We start from the raw sequence: 21,929 nt of genomic DNA on the forward strand, positions 1-21,929 counted from the left end.
AAAATAAACCATATTTTTATCTGCTCATGAACTGCCATTTCTGCAATGTATCTCAAAACGCACTTAACGATTATTTTATGTTGTAAATTCTCGACATAAAACCTGTACTTATCGACTATCGACTATGTCCACCCCGGGCCTACGTAATAAGAGCGGATCCGGATTTTTTATCCGGCCATGGACTGTCAACTCGGCCAAATTTTGCGTTTTTAAATCGCAGGTAACTGTAAAGCTGAGGTTCTGGCAAGGAAAGGCACCCTAGCACCGCTAACAATGGAATGGGAATAGGTGCTCCATTGTCCTCATATAACTTCCCGTGAACTCTTTCTAGCCTCTTCCTAGTTGTGAAAGTTGTAACAGGCTACTACTTCAGCTTAAGAATTTTACAGGATGCCAACTGAAGAAGCTCTATGTATGGTATGAAGTATTATCTTTCAATTTCTTTCCCCCTTAAAAACACAAGAAACTTAAATAATACCTTTCAACCTAAAATATTTAATGACCCAGATGAGAGTTACAGATTATTATGAATGAAATATCTTTCAAAGGGGCGTTTTTTATGTGGCGGGTCCCAAACCCAGCGCACAACCCTGTGATGGGAGTGTTTCGCCTTCTCACTTTAGCTCGCCTTCAAACGGATGTTCTTAGGCTACCCAGAGGATACTTGGTCAAAGACCGGAAGTCGTGAGCTGCTTGAGCCATATGTAAAGCAAACGGATCTAGCATTGAACGAGGGCAAGACGAAATATCTCCTGTCATCAAACAAACAGTCGTCGCACCTGCGACTTGGCTCCCACGTCACTGTTAACAGTCATAACTTTGAAGTTGTAGATAGTTTCGTATATTTGGGAACCAGCGTAAACACCACCAAAAATGTCAGCCTGGAAATCCAACGCAGGATAACCCTTGCCAACAGGTGCTACATCGGACTGAGTAGGCAATTGAGAAGCAAAGTCCTCTCTCGACGAACAAAAACTAAACTCTATAAGTCACTCATAATCCCCGTCCTGCTATATGGTGCAGAGGCCTGGACGATGACAACAACCGATGAGTCGACGCTACGAATTTTCGAGAGAAAAGTTCTGCGAAAGATTTATGGTCCTTTGCGCGTTGGCCATGGCGAATATCGCATTCGATGGAACAATAAGCTGAATGAGATTTACGACAACATTGACATAGTTCAGCGATTTAAAAGACAGCGGCTACGCTGGCTAGGTCTCGTTGTCCGAAAACATTCCAGCTCTGAAAGTATTCGACGCAGTACCCGCCGGGGGAAGCGGAGGAAGAGGAAGACCTCCACTCCGTTGGAAGGACCAGGTGGAGAAGGACCTGGCTTTGCTTGGAATATCCAATTGGCGGCACGTAGCGAAAAGAAGAAGCGACTGGCGCGCTGTTGTTAACTCGGCTATAATCGCCTAAGCGGTGTCTACGCCAATAAAGAAGAAGAAGATGAACGAAATATAAATAATATCAATTGATTTTCATGTGATGATTTCTGCTCGGTGATGTGGAACATTAATAACGTACCCCCAACATATAACTCAAAATCCATGTGAAAAATGACAGCTTCAGCATAACCACGAAGTGACACTGACAGATGCCGCGAGTCATACGTCGACTACAAATGTCAATTTTAAATGTTAATTCTAAGCTTTTCGAATAACTGCTGGCACGCCAGAAACCGGCAATTTAACCTTCAAATTCTTTAGTGCTAGTCAGGCGCGCTAACAACAACAATTGAACAATAACAACAACAGTAGTAATACTGACGCTTGTACATATATACATATATGTATATGTATTAATAAATAAATAAAAATTGTGACTTACTAATGCTAAACGATATCAGTCTCATAGAATGCGTTGGAAGCAAACAAAGTAAATAACATACGAATGTTGGAAGTGAGAGAATCGACAATAATATGCGTATGCGTGTGGAGAGAACTTGAAAAATGAAATAAGAACTTATTAAGTGGCAAATAATTGCATAGACAAATTTAATAGCATTACAAAAGCAACAATAAAGAATATATAAAATATAAATGAAAAATCGGCTTGAGCATGACATCACCCGCCTGACGCAGCTAATGGGGTGGCCGCGCCTTGTTGCTAGTAGTTACATACTTTGTGGGGCTTAGAAAGCGAAACAGCTGCTTAGAAATTTTTTAAACAGCGTTTTTAACTTTTATTCAAAGCAAGTATGTATTGCAGCGCTTTCAAGCACGCCATTTGAAGGCAAGATCGTATTAAATTTGCATTAGAAATAACTTTTATTGAGCTCGATACTTTTAAGGTATTTATACTGGGCAGGATTCTTTAATATAAAACGAAACAAGACGATGAGTCAAAAGAAACTCCCCCAATATTTGCTAATGTGTTTGTTATTAGTCCTCTTCGATTCGCCACTTCTCTAACTCACTATATGTGAGCTGTGCCTTTTTGTAGAAATTTAACATTTAACAGATTGCAATTATCCAGTTGATTTCAATGCAAGAGAGTATATGAATAGTCATTTAAATCGTAAATTCTATCTCTTCTCGGTTATCGATTCACTAATATAAAAATTTGGAGAAATAAAGACAGCAATGGATAATGTCTCCATCGGCGCTATAACATCTAGCAACTCAATATCTTGTTGATTATGCCAGTTTTTTTTATTTATACCAGTAGTTTGTTTTGGGACAAATTAGTTAGTATAAGTACCGTTATTTGAATACCGGTATATTCAAAAAAATGCGAATTTCGTGGAAAAGTCAGGTTTAGAACCCCGTACTACCTCTCCGGTGTGAGTTTCGACTTTGTCACACTGGGCACTTTTGTAGAGTGTTCAATTCTGAGGAATACGTGTCTAAAGTCATAATGTGCCATTTCATGGCTTTAAAAATTTAAAGATAAAACGTTTTTGCGATTGTCCTGAGCATTTTCTTGTGGTTTTTTTTTAATGCCTTTAGTTATCAGTCCAAATTGATGTTAATTTAGGCTCAAATTTTCAGGGAATTTTTTCAGGGAATTTTTTTTAGGGTATTTCCAAGGAAATGTCATGATGGGATTGAAAAAAATGAATAGTTAAAAAAAACACTCTAATGTACATATATATACATATGTACAAATACATACCTCTTCTATATCCTCACTTGATCAGTAATGTAAGTACATTAACTGTACAGATTTAAGATCACGACATGAGATGGGTGTATCGTACACTTAAAAATCGGTTTTGCCAAGTCCCTAACATTAAAAAAAATAAAAGCTTCTCAGGGCAATCCAACAAGAAATTACTTAAAAAAAATAAATTTAATTAAAATGTTTTATATGAGATGGCTATAAATCAGAAAAATTGATTGGAAGGAATTTCTGCCTTCGAACATTTGAACCAATTAGTAATCTTTTTCTGATGTTTATAAAGCGTCTTTCAGATTGGAATATCTTCAATTCCCTCCAATCAACGTGAACTTTATTTCATTCTAGTCAAGTCAATACTTAAAATCAGAAATCAAAGTTTTCGGTGCCTGGGAAAAATTCGACCACAATACCTTTATGACAACAAAATTATGGAGTATAAAAATAGCAGACAACCAAGAAAAACTATCAAATCTAATACATAAATACTCGAGGCATTTGACTTTGCGGCTGCGCGCACTCACTCATATCTCTATTCGTAGTCATTGGTAATTCGAAGCGGCATCGCAGCGACCGCAAATTGAACACGTTAAAATACCGCAAATATCAGACATCCAGCCAACCAGCGAATCAGCGAACTGTGTGCACATTCCCCAACGCACCCAACGAACGGTTGGCGCTCCGCGTCAGCTCCACACTTTAGCGGTAAACGAGTAGGAAGCTGCGGCAAACATGCCACATAGAAATATGTAGGTGAAATTGCCACAAGCTACCAATTAATAATGAGCACGTCGCTGCCGCCATGACGCCCCTTAAACGCTGCGCCACTACCACTCGCAACCGCTCGTGGTGGCCATTCAAACGGATCGTTAGCATAATGAGTTAATTAACTCGTACTTAGGCACCTTTAACGTTACCGTTCACCACTTTTAAGTTGGCATAGCGGTTAATGCGCAATACGCTAATCAATAGTGTTGGTTAACGCTGCTGCCACTGGCGTGTGTTAATGTGGAAGGTTTAAAATTACATTGATTTTATATCACAGGCATTTACATTTACGCATATGTGTCTGTATGTGTTTCGTGTACGACAGCAGCCGTAGTGGTTGACAATTAAATTGATTGCAACTTAAATCGCAAAAAATCAGCGTTTTAACGGCATTTAATACACAGCGTAAGCGCAGATATCGCATTGCATTTCTTTCTCATTTCCATTTGCATCGTTAATGAATCGGTTAATCCGAGCTTTATCATTAGAAAATAATAATAAAACATTTTAGAGTTTTTTCCGCTTACAATTTAGTTGTAACCGCTGAAGCGGAAAACGAGTTGGGCGAACGGGCAATTTCAAGACTCATTACTTGTAAATATACAAATTGAGCTGCAAATAGAACTTGACAATTGGCGGCAGCAGTGCGCTATGTAGTGGTGCATTGTCTATCATAAACCTGTATATTTGATTATACGGATATAATGTTATTAGTTCGGTGAGAACAATTCTATCGAAGCATTATTGTTAATACCCAAGATTCGTTGTCGATGTTTTATAATTTTGAGTTTTTATTTTTTGCTAAAAAAGAGTATGTTTCGAACATAATGCTATTTATCGATTAAAACTAAGACAATAGGAAACATTTTGTCATAGCGCCACCTAGCGTAATCTTATAGATAAAAAACAATAAAAAATGTAGTTCCTGAAAATTATTCCAAAAGTTTGTGAATGAGAGCTTATAATACGAAGCAATTTATTTATATACTAAACTCAGGAGAAGATATAAATATTATAATAACAAACCACGAAATTCAACGCATTATTTTTAGTTCAATATAAATTTTAGTTCGATACTGGTTACGTACTCCTGATTAACTGAAACTTGAAGAAAACTAATTCACACAGCTGGAAAGTGATGGTATTTCACAAGTTCAATACGAAGGCATAAACGAAGTTTCTTCTTCGTCTCCTTTTTGGCGTAGACACCGCTTATGCGATTATAGCCGAGTTAACAACAGCGCGCCAGTCGTTTCTTCTTTTTGCTACGTGGCGCCAATTGGATATTCCAAGCGAAGCCAGGTCCTTCGCCACCTGGTCCTTCCAACGGAGTGGAGGTCTTCCTCTTCCTCTGCTTCCCCGGCGGGTATTGCGTCGAATACTTTCAGAGCTGGAGTGATTTCGTCCATACTTACTATGACAATGTCGTCGTATATATCATACAGCTCATCGTTCCATCGAATGCGGTATTCGCCGTGGCCAACGCGCAAAGGACCATAAATCTTTCACAGAACTCTTCTCTCGAAAACTCGCAACGTCGACTCATCAGTTGTTGTCATCGTCCAAGCCTCTGCACCATATAGCAGGACGGGAATTAGGAGTGACTTATAGAGTTTGGTTTTTGTTCTTTTCAAGAGAGGACTTTACTTCTCAATTGCCTACTCAGTCCGAAGTAGCACCTGTTGGCAACAGTTATCCAGCGTTGGATTTCCAGGCTGGCATTGTTGGTGGTGTTTTTACTGGTTCCAAGATAGACGAAATTATCTACGACTTCAAAGTTATGGCTGTCCATACTGACGTGAGAGCCTAGTCGCTAGTGCGACGACTGTTTGTTTGATGACAGGAGATATTTCGTTTTACTTTCGTTCACTGCCAGACCCATTTGCTTTGCTTCCTTATCCAGTCTGGAGAAAGCAGAACTAACGGCGCGGGTATCGAGGCAGCAGCTGTACACAGATTGAAGAAATCGCACGATAGAGAGTCGTCTTGTCTGAAACCTCGTTTGGTATCGAACGGCTCGGAGAGGTCCTTCCCGATCCTGACGGAGCTTTTGGTGTTGCTCAACGTCAGTTTACACAGTGGTATTAGTTTTGCGGGGATACCAAATTCAGACATCGCGGCATAAAAGCAGCTCCTTTTTGTGCTGTCGAAAGCAGCTTTCAAATCGACGAAGAGGTGGTGAGTGTCGATTCTCCTTTCACGGGTCTTTTCCAAAATTTGGCGCATGGTGAATATCTTGTCGGTTGTTGATTTGCCAGGTCTAAAGCCACACTGATAAGGTCCAATCAGTTTGTTGACGGAGAGCTTTAATCTTTCACACAATACGCTCGATAGAACTTTATACGCGATGTTGAGGAGGATTGGGCAGAGCACACTTAAATTCCATGGATGCTTTCTTCCGACCATATCTTACAAAGAAGCTGATGCATGCTCCCTATCAGTTCTTCGCCGCCGTGTTTGAATAGCTCGGCCGGCAATCCATCGGCCCCCGCTGCTTTGTTGTTCTTCAGACGGGTAGTTGCTATTCGAACTTCTTCATGGTCGGACAATGGAACGTCTGCTCCATCGTCATCGATTGGGGAATCGGGGTCGTCTTCTCCTGGCGTTGTACGTTCACTGCCATTCAGCAGGGTAGAGAAGTGTTCCCTCCATAATTTAAGTATGCTCTGGGCATCGGTGACTGATCACCTTTGGGGGTTCTACAAGTGTATGCTCCGGTCTTGAAACCTTCTGTAAGCCGCCGCATTTGTCTGCAAATGCGTCTCGCTTTCCTCTTCAACTCTCGGTATCTATCCCATCCTACACGTGTTGTGGCCGATCGTAACGTTGCGAGGTAGGCAGCCTGTCGTTCGGCTGTCTGTTATGATTGCAGCTTTTCGACGTCGAACCTTCCTTGTGTTTGTTGATGTGCGTTTTTGCTGCAAAGTTTACTTGAAGTTAATTAATGCTATTAGAGGGTCACTCGTTAGGACTTAGACTTACATATGTCTAAGCTATTAGAACGATATCAAACAAATTAAATAGTTATGAAAGTGATCCACGCTTAATAAACATTAACCATTCCAAAAATATCGCTGAAAATCCTCGCCATCGACTAAGGAAGTCGCAAATTATGTAGAAAGCTAATATAGAGTTAATCAGCGACGCGAAGAAGAATCTTAATTAAAGTAAAATAAAGATACATAATTAGCAGTATACGGAGGCAATTCGAAGATCAATTCATGAATTTTTGCCATCGATTTCACTGACTTGTGACATTGTCATTGTGAAACAGCACTTTCCCTTTTTTCGATTGCAGCCGTTTTTCGGTAATTTCGTCCATCAAATGGTCAATTAACTCTGTGTAATAGTCGCTGTTGATAGTCCTTTCCTTATTTCGTTTGCCATGGTCGTCATCAAAAGGGGGGTCTCCCATCCGAGGCTTGTTGCTTCCTTTCATAGAAGTCCCTTCTTTTAAGGTATTCAATAAAAATTATTCCATGCGCATCCCCAACTTGGCACAGAGCTTTCCCATACCCAAATATTCGTACACATGATATGACATGATATATACGTTCAGTTGATATCATTAGAGTGCCGGCTATCTCGAATAACCTCACTTTACGGTCATCCAAAATTATTTTGTGGACTGTTTTGATGTTTTCGTCGGTGACAACGTTCTCCGTCTTCGGTGCTCATTTCACCACGTCTAACTTAGCATACCAATACTTGATGGTTCGGTTTCAACAATAAAAGTTGCTGCATTCCAAATGATATAATTCACAAACTAATGATCCGACAACTTTCAAATTTATACACCCGCCTTTTGAAGGTTAATACTAACTAAAAATCTATTTTTCAGGTCGGGAAATTCTCAATTGACCTTTTATTTTTTGGAGCTTCGTTCATTTGCTAGCTAAAGCCGAATATGCAACAGCTGTTAGCACACGAAATAAAAGTTACAGAACACTTCACATGAGAGAAAACATCGAAACTTTCAGAAGCATGGCTGGAAAGCTCTGATTAAAAAGCTACCAATATCATTTTGGCACATTATTATAAGTTTGAGTTAAATTAAGTGCCGTAAGCCATATAAAGTCATCCGAAAAGTTAATTTTTTAAAGCTTTGTTTAATTTTGCTTTAGTGACCAACAAAAAATGTCTCTTTGTTCAAAAACGGCAGCTGTTCAATATAAAAAGAAGCCACTGGCGACATACGAAAAGTGCTCTAGCCATCTTTCGCACATTGTGTATTGCTTTTTAGCTCAAGGTTAGCCGACATTAGGTGAAAAAATGTGCGGTTTACAGTTTCACGGCTCCATATGCGGCGACAATTCTTCGCGTTTGAACGTTCGAATTTATGTGAAACTCAAATGCATACAAAAGAAACTCGCTTGCTGGACACTCAGAAACCACTGGCGACATAACGGTTGTTTGTAAGTCCTAAAAAAAAGAGTACTCTAGGCATCTTTCGCACATTGTGTATTGCTTTTTAGCTCAAGGTTAGCCGACATTAGGTGAAAAAATGTGCGGTTTACAGTTTCACGGCTCCATATGCGGCGACAATTCTTCGCGTTTGAACGTTCGAATTTATGTGAAACTCAAATGCATACAAAAGAAACTCGCTTGCTGGACACTCAATTTTCTTAATTTTTTTATTTGCTTTTTGTTCGCAATCTGAGCCTTAAAAGCAAATGTGAACAATGCATTTTGTGTGGAATACAAAACTGGAGTTCTTGAGTTGGCCATTTTGCAAAGTCTTGTTTACATTTATTTGTTCACTAACACCCTGTGTTTATTTATTCATTGCAACTTTTCGCTTTGTTTGTTGTTCTTTGTCAAAGCTGCTTTCAAATGCATAGCAACATATTGCATGCGATTGCGCAATAGAAAATGTCAATGTTTGCAAGACCCCAATAGAGGCTCAAGCATGACAATGCCATCGCACTACAGATGAATCGTCGGAATCTGCACTTCATCATTTGAGCTGATGTGGATTTAAATTTAACATACGTATGTATACCTATATTCTCAAATTACATGGATGAGACAAAAGTATTTTCAAACCATCTGAAGTATGTTCAGTATTGAAGTGGCGGTTTTATATGTTCGAGCTGCCAAATCTGAAGTATAGAAATATTTAGAATGTTCCCAATAAAATCCAATTTCAGTTGTAGAAGGTTCCTAAAAGTTAAAAAGGGTTATCCAACTTATCCTAAAAGTAAAATTCATGTTTAATTTAGCTAAAAGAATATATTCCAGGTAGAATACAGTATGTGTTTGTAAGAAATACATTTAAAATACATTTGCAACGAAAAATTTTTAAAACAGAGCTTGCCACCTTATAAATGATGGAAAATTAATTCATTAAGTTTTTGCTATGATTTAAGGTGATCAAAAGCGAGATCTTTGTGTAGAGCTAGATCTCAGCGATCATACAAGCTTTCGGAATATTGCAGCATCTTCTTTCAGACAGAAGTCTTTGCGGTCAGAAAAACTGCTGAGATGGTTAACAACACAGAAAATGACGTAGAAAATCGGCTGCATATGTATATACTGGCTTCTAGGCCGGAAGTGCGTTCGGGGAAACGAAATAAGTGACGAGATTGCCAAGAGTGCCACTTGCTTGGCTACCAAACCAGCTCAGAAAATAACCAGTCGTTAAAAACGATACACAAGGAAGGACCGTCAGACGGATCGGGATGAGATGGAATACTTTAGGGAGCAGAATCGCCAAAACCATGAGAAGGAGAGAAGAAAGAAAATACGCAGGTTTTCTACTTATACGACTTCGAAAAGACTATAGGGCGATTGTTGGCCTAGTCACAAGACACAACTTACTGGCATCACATGCGAACTGTATGGGCATTTTTAACAATGATACATGTAGAAAGTGCAGGGAAGAAGGATTGAGAGATACGTTGGAAGGGACTTAAGAAAATATCAGAATTAGCTATAAATTCACTCTTAAAACTCGCAAAAAGCGTTGGAGTTCTGTATAGTTATATTACTAAGGACTAGTATATTCACTTTAGACAGGAATAGATAGTAATCACTTGGCGCCCGGTCCCAGCTAAAGAATGGATGCCTAAAAACCTCTAAACCAAACTCCCGGAGCTTCTGTTATGTTACTGTTGTTGTTGTTGTTGTTGTAGCAGCAGAACAACGAGTTGACAGCTCTTGCTCGGATAAATATCCGGTTCCGCTACGGTTACGTAGATCCGACTGTCGTGGGAACGGAGTTATCTGATCAATTATTTCAGACCAGATCATAGTATAAAGTATGTCGAAACAGTCAAACAGTCTCCCGTTATTTTATTGAAATTTAACGGAACAAAATCAACGAAAAAAAAATAATAGAATTATTTTTACTATGTTAGGTCTTATTTAAAAAATCTTGAAATAGCAGTCACATTAGGGGCTTATAATCTTAAATGTGAATAAAGTAATAATATAGTGAACAACACAAAAGCAAAAGCGCAAAAAAAAATTTCTAATTTGAACCAATAATTAATCATAATATACCCTCAATAAATTCAACAAAAGCAAGAAGTCATTTCTCATTCACTCTCACTTAGTACTGCCAAGCGCACTTGCTGCGCTGCATATATAATCACTCTGAAGCACTCGCACCTATTACGCTGTCAATTGCAAACTTTCACTTGCGAACTATTCTTTATGGCTTCGAGTCTACAATTCTTCACTCTGTTTGCTCATGCTTAAAATATTTAGTTGAGTAAACAAACTCAACTGTCACTACTTAAATGTCACTGATAAAACTGATTAAATTAATTTTTGTCTAACGATAAGTGACAATCAGCAATCGGGAGTACCTGACTTGAGTGTCAGTTGAGTGTTGGCCGCATTGCCAACACACGTTCCTAATAAATTTATTGACAGCAGTGCATTTTGTTTGATATACGTTGTCATTGACAATTGTTTACGTCATTCACAGATATCAGTGGTAATTAAGCTGTTTCAAGTGTAATGGCGGGCAGTACTTTTAGATAATAAAATTGAGAAGATGGTTTTTATAATTTAGTATAACCGTAAAATTGGTATTTGAGTAATTAATGTAAAGAATTGCTTACTAAAGTCTAAAGTTTTCACTGATGAAGATTTTCAGCTGTCCATTCTGAAAGTTTTCGGTAATAAAAAGGTAATAAGGACTAACTCTTCTTCCTATTCTAGAATAACTTAACTTGTATTTACTATATATTTTTCGTATTAATGGTCATACAAATAATACAAAAAAATGATGGAAAGAGAAAATATGATAATTTTTGCAAATAAAACAAATAAATGCACTTAAAGAAAATATCTTAGCTCTGACGTCATGAACAAAAGAAGTGGAAGGCTTTGTATACAAAAACTATGAATGTCTGACAATTCTTCCCGTTTATGACATTGCATGTTGCGTTGTTGTCTCAGTCATTGTGAGTGCGACCCTACGACCATATGAAAGCAAATCCCTATAATTCACACAATTCTCACAATCTAATTATAATTCATAATCAAAACCGACTCCGCAGAGAAGGAAGTCATTTACAAGCATAGTTACAAGTACAAAACCAAATCCAAAATCTGGATAGAATGCTAACACAAGCAAAGACAGGGAATTTTCTCTATTACAGGTTTTCAAACGAGCATTGCATTATTAATAATATGAGAGATCAAGCCGGTAGCATTTATAAATAATAATAAAATCCTGTTTCAGTTCATTGCAAAAGCAAGATTATCTCCCATTAATATGCCTATAACGATCAACTCATTAAAAGTTGTGGAACAACTAACTGACACAGGAACGCGGCGAGAACGACGACCACGACAACAAATGACTTTGACGCAACAACAACAATACGTGTAAATATATTTGTTTCCAATTTGTGTTGCTGTCATGCCAACTTCCACCAGTGCAACCGTGTGGGCTAATGCTAACGACTAATTAAGAATGCAATAAATGCACGTACAAATTAAAACAAAGTGAGAGAGCAGAGAATACAAGTTGGTAAATACATATTTATAATGCAGAGAACTATGAAATGCACGAATACCAAATAGTTTGGAACCAAGTGCAGTTTATGGCGGTAGGCTTTCATGAATAAAGTGGGAAAATTAAAAATTTCCAGTATCCAGGAAACAGTTTTATTTGAAAATATATAAAAATGTACACATTTTTTTGTACTTTTTGGGTTTATAAAAATATTCGTCCGGCTTGTCAAGAGATGATGTAACTTCATTATTCTTATATTATTCCAAAATTCCGAACGTCCGTTGAAAAACTACTGGCCTTCCTTGGGCTTTTTTCTGCATATGTATGTCGAACTTTATGCCTGAAAATTTGTTTTTAAGAGCAGTTCTTCGTCATTGCTCAGTCAAGAAAAAATCAGCCAAAAGTCATCATATTTTGGTGCATTGTAACGAGTGATTCAATTTGACAACTCTAAACACAACAAATCTAATGTCAAACCTGGCCAACCAGCGTGCTGTTCTAAAACCTGGCGAAACCATTGATGGGGAACACTACCTACAACAGCTCATCAAATTGAGGGAAGCAATTGACGAGAAACGCTCAGAATTTGCTATTCGACACAAGGTCATAATATTCCAATATGAAAACGATAGGTCCCATGTTGAAAAACCTATTAAATACTATTTGGAAAACAGAGGTAGGAAAGTTTTTCTCACCTGATTTAGTCCCGAATTTGCCCCTTCTGATTACTATTTGTATTTGTTCCGGTCGATACTGAACGCCCTCACTGAAATACGTTTCGCATCAGAACAATGTGTCAAAAATCAGCTTGATTCATTCTCGGTCGTCAAGCCGGAGCAGATCTTTTTGTCAAAAAGATGGGAAAATTTTTCAAAAATGAAAAAGGCAATACTTTTATAAATCTACTATGGATATTTATATCAAATAAACATTCACACTTTGAAAAAAAACCTCACGAGTATAATTATGGAGCCAATAGAATTTACACGTTCAAATTTTGAGGAAAAAAATTCGCACAAATGCACATAAATGGAGACCCAATAAAATTTATTTACAGCCTCTTGAAATATACATAGGATGAGCTATAATTTAATAATATTAGAACAGATCAAAAAAATATGTATGAGTTATAGGAACTATGATTCATCTAAGCAGGAAATAACATTATATAAAAATTAATAAGCTTTTAGAAGAAGAATTTTATAGATGTGGTTAAATTGGTGAGGATTTCTAGATTTCTATTTCACCATTTTTTTTAATGTTGAAATTAATTAATAGGTTCGGTTCTTTTTATAAATAAATACATTCAGAGCGAATACAAAATGATTTTTTTACGCTTATTTATTGGGTGCGTAATAGTTAAATAAATTGTTGAAATTACGCGTACAAAAAAGGTCCTTTATGATGTCAACGATTGCGCCCGCAATTTTGATCTAAAACAAACGTTTCAAAAAGACTATTAATCTGTAGAAAAGTCGCTATCGCGCTATCAAAGTTTTTTTATTTTTTTTTTTGAAATTTGACAAAATGGCGGCTGTTTGAACAAAAAGTGTCGAATTTGGCCATTTTTTCCGACAGTTTTTCGTGGAAAAAATAGGAAGATTAAAAAAAAAAACAAAAAAGCTCCCATAGTGCGATAGCGAATGAAAAATGTTCTCTCTAAATTGGAACTAGATATCTACAAAACTCTTCCTTGAGAGTGAAAACCTTTTTTAAAACACCATTCTGATAAAACGCCGCAGCGGCCGTAATAATTTGAATTTCGATTTGAAAATTTGAGAGAATGTTTATTACAGTGTATACAATCTGATAATGCAAAAATCGGTTTTTCGAAAATTTCACACTGAGACGATCCTGTAACTGACTTGCTGATGTGCACTTTAAATATCTGCAATATTACTTTTATTGGTTCTTCCTGGTTCTCTTCATCAATGCCATTAGGCAAGAACATATTTTTTATAGTAAACATCTTTGCTACTCACGAAGATCATGCATACAGTCTCATAGCAGTTACTATGTAGAAATAATGTCCGTTTAAAACCACAGCACAACAGATCGATTTTTGATATTGTGATTTGCGGATAATCCTCCTTCTAATCGATATTAATAACCTCATATTGATGTGAATCACCAAACACAAAGTAAATATCTGTGCAGCAATCAATGATAAAGCACATTAACCTAAAAATTGTACAAAAAGCATATTTACCAGCACTTAAATCGCACAAATTTGGTCAACACCCACGAGAGGCATTTGAACTGAATAAAATACAAATGTCAGCGCTGACGGTCAATGGATTCTCAGCGTTCAACTGCCGAATTAAAATGTTTTTGAAGCCCACATCGAGTATAAATATTTATGTTATTGTTGTTGCGCAAAATTCCAAACCAGAAAAGTATCGTTTTTTATTCTACGCCAACTTATCGATTTCGTTCGATTGCAAACCTTTCACAGCGCCAATTAAATTGTCGATTTTTGTGTTTCATTTCGAACTGTCAATTAAGAGCAGTTCACTAAATTACAAATTTAATTATTTCTTTGTTCCCAATGTAATTATTGTTATTTTTGTTTGCGGCGTATTTATCTTTTTCTGCATTATTTTACTTTTGTTTCAGAACTTTTTAATGACTCTGTTGCGCAGTTTCCATTCTCTTTCTACTTCTCATTCTACACCCAAACTTGCGGTAAAACTGTCATTCAATCATCCTTTATTTTTGGAGTCAGTTCATGTTATTTACGAGCTACTTGACCCAGCGTTAGCTGTTGTGCGTTTAGTGGGCTCGTATTTTATATATTTTTCGTTTTATTCTCTTTTTTTAGTTGTTTAAGCTTTAAGTCTAGTCTGGTCTTGACCAGTAATAAGCCGCAGACACAAGGTGGTCTTACCAAAGTTAGTGGCGTTTTTAGACAGTCTTTGTTATTGTTTTATTTCTAATGTTTAGCTCACTTTAGCTAGCTTTGGTCATCGATTACAGTTAGACAGCAAATTCGGTTAAGGTGTACTAAATTCCAGTGTGATTATGAAAGACTACGTTTGCAAGATTGGATCATTTACAAAAATAGTATGACACTTCATATATTTGAAGTGATTGGTGCCAAATGTTAGCAGTAACAAATTACTTTGGAAAGAAAGATGTTCTATCTGCCCGAAGAAGGCAAAGCAGCCTCTGATTTGAGTTGACCGCCTTACCTAGTATGAGAAATTGTTTGCATGATTTTAACTGTCCTGACAATGAATCTTCAAACCTGCTTTGTAGAAGATATGTCTTCTAATTTTAGAAAGGGTCTGTGGTAGGTAGTAAAAGTGCTGCCCCCATGGGCTCAATTGTCGCTGAATGCATAATTTTGATGCACTGTCGTAGGACCTTATAATCTTGCTATCCCGGGTCAACGCTGAGCTCAAAACATTTGGTGCTTTTACAAATTTTGGTGTCTCGTCAAAGGAATATTACTACTACCTTGATTTCAGACATCTCAGTGAACTGTCGGCATTCATCGGTTAGCTTGGTTATTTAAGTTGAGAAGTAATTTTCACAGATTGTGTATTTCGGAATTCGGGGTGCAAAGAAAATTGTTGAACCCGAAGCGTTGAATTCTGAAGAGATGACGAAGATCGGGATGAATTATGAATAGGACTAGGGAAACGTTATTTACACCAACAACAACGGCAGCCTCGAAATCCAACTCAGAATATCTCCTACCAACAGGTGCTACTTCGGACTGAGTAAGCAATCGAGAAGTAAAGTCATTTCTCGACGAACAAAAACAAAACTCTATAACTCTCTCATTATTCCCGTCCTGCTATATGGTGCAGAGGCATGGACGATGACAAAAACTGATGAGTCGACGTTACGAGTTTTCGAGCGAAAGATTCTGCGGAAGATTTATGGTTCTTTGCGCGTTGGCCACGGCGAATATCGCATTCGATGGAACGATGAGCTTTATGAGATATACGACGACATTGGCAGGGTTCACAGAATTAAAAGACAGCGGCTACGCTAGCTAGGTCATGTCGTCCGAATGGACGAAAACTCTCCAGCTCTGAAAGTATTCGACGCAGTACCCGCCGGAAAGGAAGAGGACGACCTCCTCTTCGTTGGAAATATCAGATGGAAAAGGACCTGGCTTCGCTTGGAATTGGCGCGCTGTTGTTAACTCGGCTATAACCGCGTAAGTTGCAAAGAAAGATGATGCTACGGTTCAAGAAAGCTAAAGAATATTTTACCGCACTCTTTAACTCCATAAAGGTTCCCTCGTAGTAAAGGTTAGGAAAACCTACGCTTACTGTATTCTTCGACAGGTGGACTTTTGTTCTTCCCACAAAGAACTCAAATATTGCAATACCTTTTAGAATTGGTTACGTCTAATCTTTCGACGAACTAAACCAAATATATCCGAATACGACTTGGTACCTTTACTGTTCTTTTAACGCAGTTAATTTAAGATTATAAAGAATGTTTATAGATTTTTTTAATGTTTGTAAAAGGATTTGAGGTTTTTGATTAGTCCGATGCAGCACTTTTCGCACCATAGCCAGCCTTATTACGTCAACAAAGCACGATTATTATTTGTTTTGACAGCTATCCCGAAATCTATATACCGTTATTTTATTTATCTGAAAAACTTCATATGGTTTCCGCTATATACATACATATGTATATTGAAGTGGCTTCTGTGTGATGAACTTTCGGCGCAATCCACCAGCTGATGAACTAACTCAGTTGTCGTCTGAGACATGACAGCTAAATCCAAGTGTATTAGATTTTCACCTAACCTACACCAACAAAGCCTGTTGATTATTTCCCACAATATTTTCTGCTGACGTTTGGAGTTACACAGAGTTCACTGCCTTCCTAATTTTTCACAACATCTCTCAAGCAAACATATTCCGATAAAAAGCTTCTTCTGGCGTTCACTTCAGAGCGTTGGTTTCATTGCCCTTTCGTTACACTTCGCAATTGAGCTTTGTGCAAAATGAAAGCGAAACCGATGGTTTGCAATAAACTATTTCCATTCAACTTTGACGCGCTTGAATGCCAAACAAAAGCAAACGAAACATTTTGATTGCCACCCACACAAAGCAAAACGTCGAAAAAAACAACAACAATAGCAGCAAAGAAAATTTCGAAGTAACTGATGCCGCACAATAAAGATCCGACGAGACAATGACGTTACACCCGAGCATGTTCGCCGGCGACAATAGATCGCGGCGGGCCACACATGACTACACATACAAACGGTATTACGGATTTGATATTTGTAGGTGTGTGTGCGTGTGTGGGTGACTTTTTGCAGCCACTGCATATGCGCGCTGATCTTCAGTGATCTTTGCAATAGAGTCGTGTTTCAGCTGGAGGCAATTTGTGCACACACACACATACATACATACATTTAATTTCATTTAACCGACACGAGTGAGAATTTCGAATTATATTGTATTGAATGACTGCTAACAAAGGCGCAAATAAAAGCATCGCGCTACAAAAAAGCTTACAAAAATTTCTTAAGCGCACATTTTTTACATTTGCGGGTGTACGTCGAGCTTGAGTCTGTGTCGAAATTCGTTTCGGGCGCTTCATTTTCAGTCTGAATTCTACAATACGGTGTGACGGTAGAAACACTAACGACGCCGACGACGTCGACGAATTTCAACGAAAATTTATTGTATTTACGCGAATTGTTTTGGCAATATCGACAAGTGAATAAAACTTGAATAACGAGAAAACGGTAAAAAAAAAAATACAAAAGAAAAATAAATAAATGTAAAAAAGATAAGCAAAGTGAAAACGATTTGGAAAATGTGTAAAAATATTTAATGAAGTTTATTTATTTGAGAGATTTAAATAAATTATTATAATATTTTTTACAAACAAGTTTAGTAAAGGCAGCGAATTCGTGTAGAATCACAAAGAACTTAGCTCGGGACGGCAGCCACAGATACATATGGAAGTATGTAAAAGTAGAAAACAAACGAAATGTTATAAATTATAATAAATTATTACTATCTACAAACATATATTCTTACAAATAGTTTAGCAGAGTAAACAACTTGGCAGTTTATGCTTTTATTTAAGAAAATAGGATGGCTCAAAGCTTTCTACTAATCAACACAAAAAAAGAGAAATCTATATGAAAGGAATTTTTATTTCAAAAAACACACAGAATTTTGTTTTCCAATTATTTATATTGTTTCTCCCTTCCAATTTGCTTTAATGGCAAGTGTTCCATCTGATTTTAACCCTTCTTTGTCTTATCTGCTTTGACGTTTGGTATTGTTACGTACGCCCCGACCTGCTCTATAGTGTTGGGTATGAAAATGTTCAGTTTCGAGTCAGGCACTGATCCTCCAAAGGCGCTCTCTATCGCTGCAATGGGTTTTTCCTTTGTCCTTAGAGAATCAAGGTTTCCAATATCTATAGTGTCCTTAGGTTTAATCTCTACTACCGATGCGGTCTCCTTTAACTTTTTACTGTTTCGAAAAAACTCGAGCTTGCCTTTTGACCCTTTTCTAACTCCATTAAGAGTGCGCCTGCTCCAGTTTTCCGTATTCTCCTTATTTTGACTTCTGCTTCGTCGGGTTTTAAGTTCCTTTTGATATCTCCGAGAGTATCTACGTAGCTGTTCCCTTCTGTTGGCTGTATAATGTTAGCTTCCGATTGTCTTTTTGGCCTGCCTTTGGCATTCATCTTTTCTATTGGGTTTCCTGAATTATCAGTTTTCGAGGTGCTTTTTTGATGATCATCTGACTTGCTTGGCTCCACAGCAGAACGTGTTTCCGCAGGACTGGTGGCGCGTCATTTAGATGTACTGGCCTCATGCGTTGCGGACGGTTAGTTGTTGGTTACAACTGGCCCTGTCTCGTGGACTGTGGATGTGTCTAAGGATTGTAAGGTTTGGTTCTAGAAATCGCATAACCGTTTTACTTCTGCGAAAAACATTCCTGTATTCATCGCTTTCATTCTCTTCTTGATGTGATTTTCTTCATTGTTGGAATTTTTGTATTTGATGTATGCATTTTATCGATTGGGGCTCCGTTTCAAGCCGCTATCGCCACACGCCCGTGGTTTGGGTAGACAACAAACAGGTTCAAAGAAGGTTCACACAAATATTCGGAGGAGATTGTGTATAGAGCCAGCCAGGCGTTAATCAGGTGTTCTTATAACTAAACTTTTAAGGAAAATTTAATGGAGACGTGCTTAAAACTGACTTGAAGACCTGCCAGGGTTTTAACGAGATGGAGGCAATTTTAATATGGGCCTGTCATCCATTTCAATAAACCTTGCTTTCAATAAAACTTGCTTCATAAAGTGACAGAACACCACTCTCACCACCTCAGAATCAAAATACTTAGTATCAATTACTGCAGTATACTTTAATCAGGATCCTAGGTAGTTTCTTCTATGCACTTGTAAAAATGCGTGGATTTATAGCCATTTCAGTGTAGCGTCCCTCGTCGCTCTGTTGGCTCTCTCTCTGATGGGTAGGTATTTTCTCATATGTATGGTACCCTTAGGGTTTTTGGATGCTTAATCCGAAGAGTCATCTATTCACATCATCGCCGGAGAACCAAAAGATCTTTTAGTTCGTTTAAGCCGAACCCTCCTCTCCTGTCGCTCTCGGTCAGGCCGCTTATTAGGTATTAACATCGAACTTATCTCTTGGTGGTCTGAGCTCAGCCTTTCCTGAACATAGCCTTTATGACTGAAGTCTTATTTATAACAAGTGAATACTGAAAGCCTTGATCACAAACATTTTTTAAGTAATAATAACAAAATCATAGATAATGGGGCAACAATTCAATAATATCAGAATTAAAATTAAAAAGTAGATCAAGAGAAAAAACTCGTTTTAAAATTCGTATAACTTAGGGAGCTTATACAACCAGATAAGATATGCATTGTGGAATAAAAGTCAACACTATATAAACGCAATGATAATACCTAACGAACATAAACCCGAAACTTTAAACTCGAGTTTGTGACGCAAGGACTTTACATAAAAAAATCTCGAAATTTCCTTAGTGAAAAATGTTAAAATAATTGGAATAAATTATTTTTAAAACAATAGATAGTAAAGGCTTGTTTAATTTGTGGCCTTATGAAGACAATCTTTCCTCGCCATTTCGTCTAATTTCTATGCAATCATACTTATGTATTTATTATTTATAATATTTGCATTTTTCGCTGCGAACTTTGACGTTTGCCGTTTTCTTCATTGTTTCATTACTGTTGTTGTTGTGAGCTGAGGCGATTGTTCGCAATTACGAAACAAAAAATATGATAGCATTGAATACTATATCATGAAATGATTTATGATTACTCAGAAAAATTATTAATGATGCAAATAAAATACAGAAAATTACGTAACGTTGTATGATGAGGTTTGTGGAGGGCTATTGTTTTATATTTGTTGATTATTTGATCAAAAAAGTAATGCAAAATTTCAAAAGATGATCGTACGCAGGTTGCCTTTTATATTTCGGGATTAGAGAACAAAAACAAATATGAATCATCGAAAATAGATTTATTGTTTTTCAAAATATTCTCCAATAAGATCTACTTATATACTTTTAGTACATGCGTTTGAACATTTTCGAAGTATTTTTGACACTCTGATTGAGGTATCTCCAACACATGTGCTTTGATCGCATCAACCGCCTCTTCAGGTGACGAAAAACATTGACCTCTTAGTTTATTTTTTTCGTAAGGGAATAAAAAGAAGTCATTCGGTTCTCAGTCTAGACTTTATGATAGGTTACTCATCATGTTTTATGTGCTCAAAAATGCAGTGGATTCAGACGATGTATGGGACATACATACATTGCCGTGTTGAAAAGTGATCCGTCTTCGGTTGTTGGTTTTCGTGATTTGTTGAAAGAGAACTGGCACAAAAATGGTTGTGTAACAATCAGAATTTACTGTTCTGCGTTGTTCTACTCAGTAGGATGGTTGCGACAAGTCCAGTTTTCCACAAAAACAAACCAACAGCTTTTTTTGGATTCGACTCATTTTGAAACACCCATACTGTCGACTGATTCTTACCTTCGAGCTCATGCTATAAATCCGGTATTCATCAACTGCCATCAATAAACACTGGTCTTTAAAGGGCTTCATGGGTTTTCTCGAGTAAAAACAGCTCCTTTTCAAACATTTTTTTCTCATATAAAAAATTAAATATTTTATTAAAATTTTTTATTATTACAAACATACACCATTTACAAAGAATTTCTGAAATTTATGGAAAAAAAATATTTTAAACTCGACCTTTGCGACGCCATTTGAGCTGACCCCTCAAAAAAAAAGATACGGCCGCGTTGGCAGTAGAACTTCTTCAGGATCATCTAAAGTGAAAAAATATGTATTTTAGCTAAAACCTTAACTTAGAACTTGAACAAAGGGAAAAATCGAAAATTGGATTTTTGGCAAAGATTTTTACAAAAAAAATTAAAATTTCAGTGAAAATTTCGCTACATTTTTTTCAAATAGTTGTAATCGACAAAAAATCCTTCGTCCAAGTCCTTAAGAATTGTATTTCAAAGACCTGTGTAAAATATTATGACGATCGGTTGAGTAGTTCTCGAGAAATCTTGTCAACCGACTTCAAAAACACACGCACTTAGCCTAGCTAGTCTCGAGCGCACAAGTTCTCATGGCTGTATCTCCGAAACTATTACTCGGATCAACTTGAAAATTTAGGACAATATTCTAAAAGTGTTGTAAAATTTACTACGACAATGAAAAAATCGATTTTTTGAAACCTGTAAACCCATGTAACCTCTTAATTGAGCTTCATCGCCAAAAACTGAATTATTAATTCATCGAAGCACTGTTGCTGAGATCACCTATGTGGAAAATTGTAAAAAATTATTGCGCGAAAATATTCGCATTAAACACCACTTTTTTGCCACTCGTACGTCAAAACGTTCTGAATACGTCTAACATCAAAAATGTCAAACTTTACGATAACGTTGTGAATCGATCGAAGATTGCAACAGTGGAGTAGCCAAATCTTGAAATATAAAGGCAACGACGTATTCATTGAAAAAACGTTTAAAAGATTTTGTTATTT

The 21,929-nt window shown here is 37.2% G+C and overlaps 1 protein-coding gene across 5 annotated transcripts in view; it reads left to right on the forward strand.

The window, feature by feature from the left end:
* Positions 1-21,929, forward strand: part of LOC126756223 (mucin-5AC) — a 96,699-nt gene that overhangs the window by 13,892 nt on the left and 60,878 nt on the right. The window contains exon 1 of one of the 5 annotated variants that reach the window (XM_050469126.1): positions 17,436-17,810. The exons of 3 other annotated variants lie outside the window; for them this stretch is intronic. The gene's annotated coding sequence lies outside the window, so the exon portion shown is untranslated. Of the gene's footprint in view, positions 1-17,435; positions 17,811-21,929 lie in introns of those variants that run through there. One more of the 5 variants, XM_050469128.1, reaches the window with a different exon arrangement.

This window comes from Bactrocera neohumeralis, chromosome 4 (genome assembly GCF_024586455.1).
Source record: "Bactrocera neohumeralis isolate Rockhampton chromosome 4, APGP_CSIRO_Bneo_wtdbg2-racon-allhic-juicebox.fasta_v2, whole genome shotgun sequence".
In the NCBI taxonomy this organism is placed as follows: Eukaryota; Metazoa; Arthropoda; class Insecta; order Diptera; family Tephritidae; genus Bactrocera; species Bactrocera neohumeralis.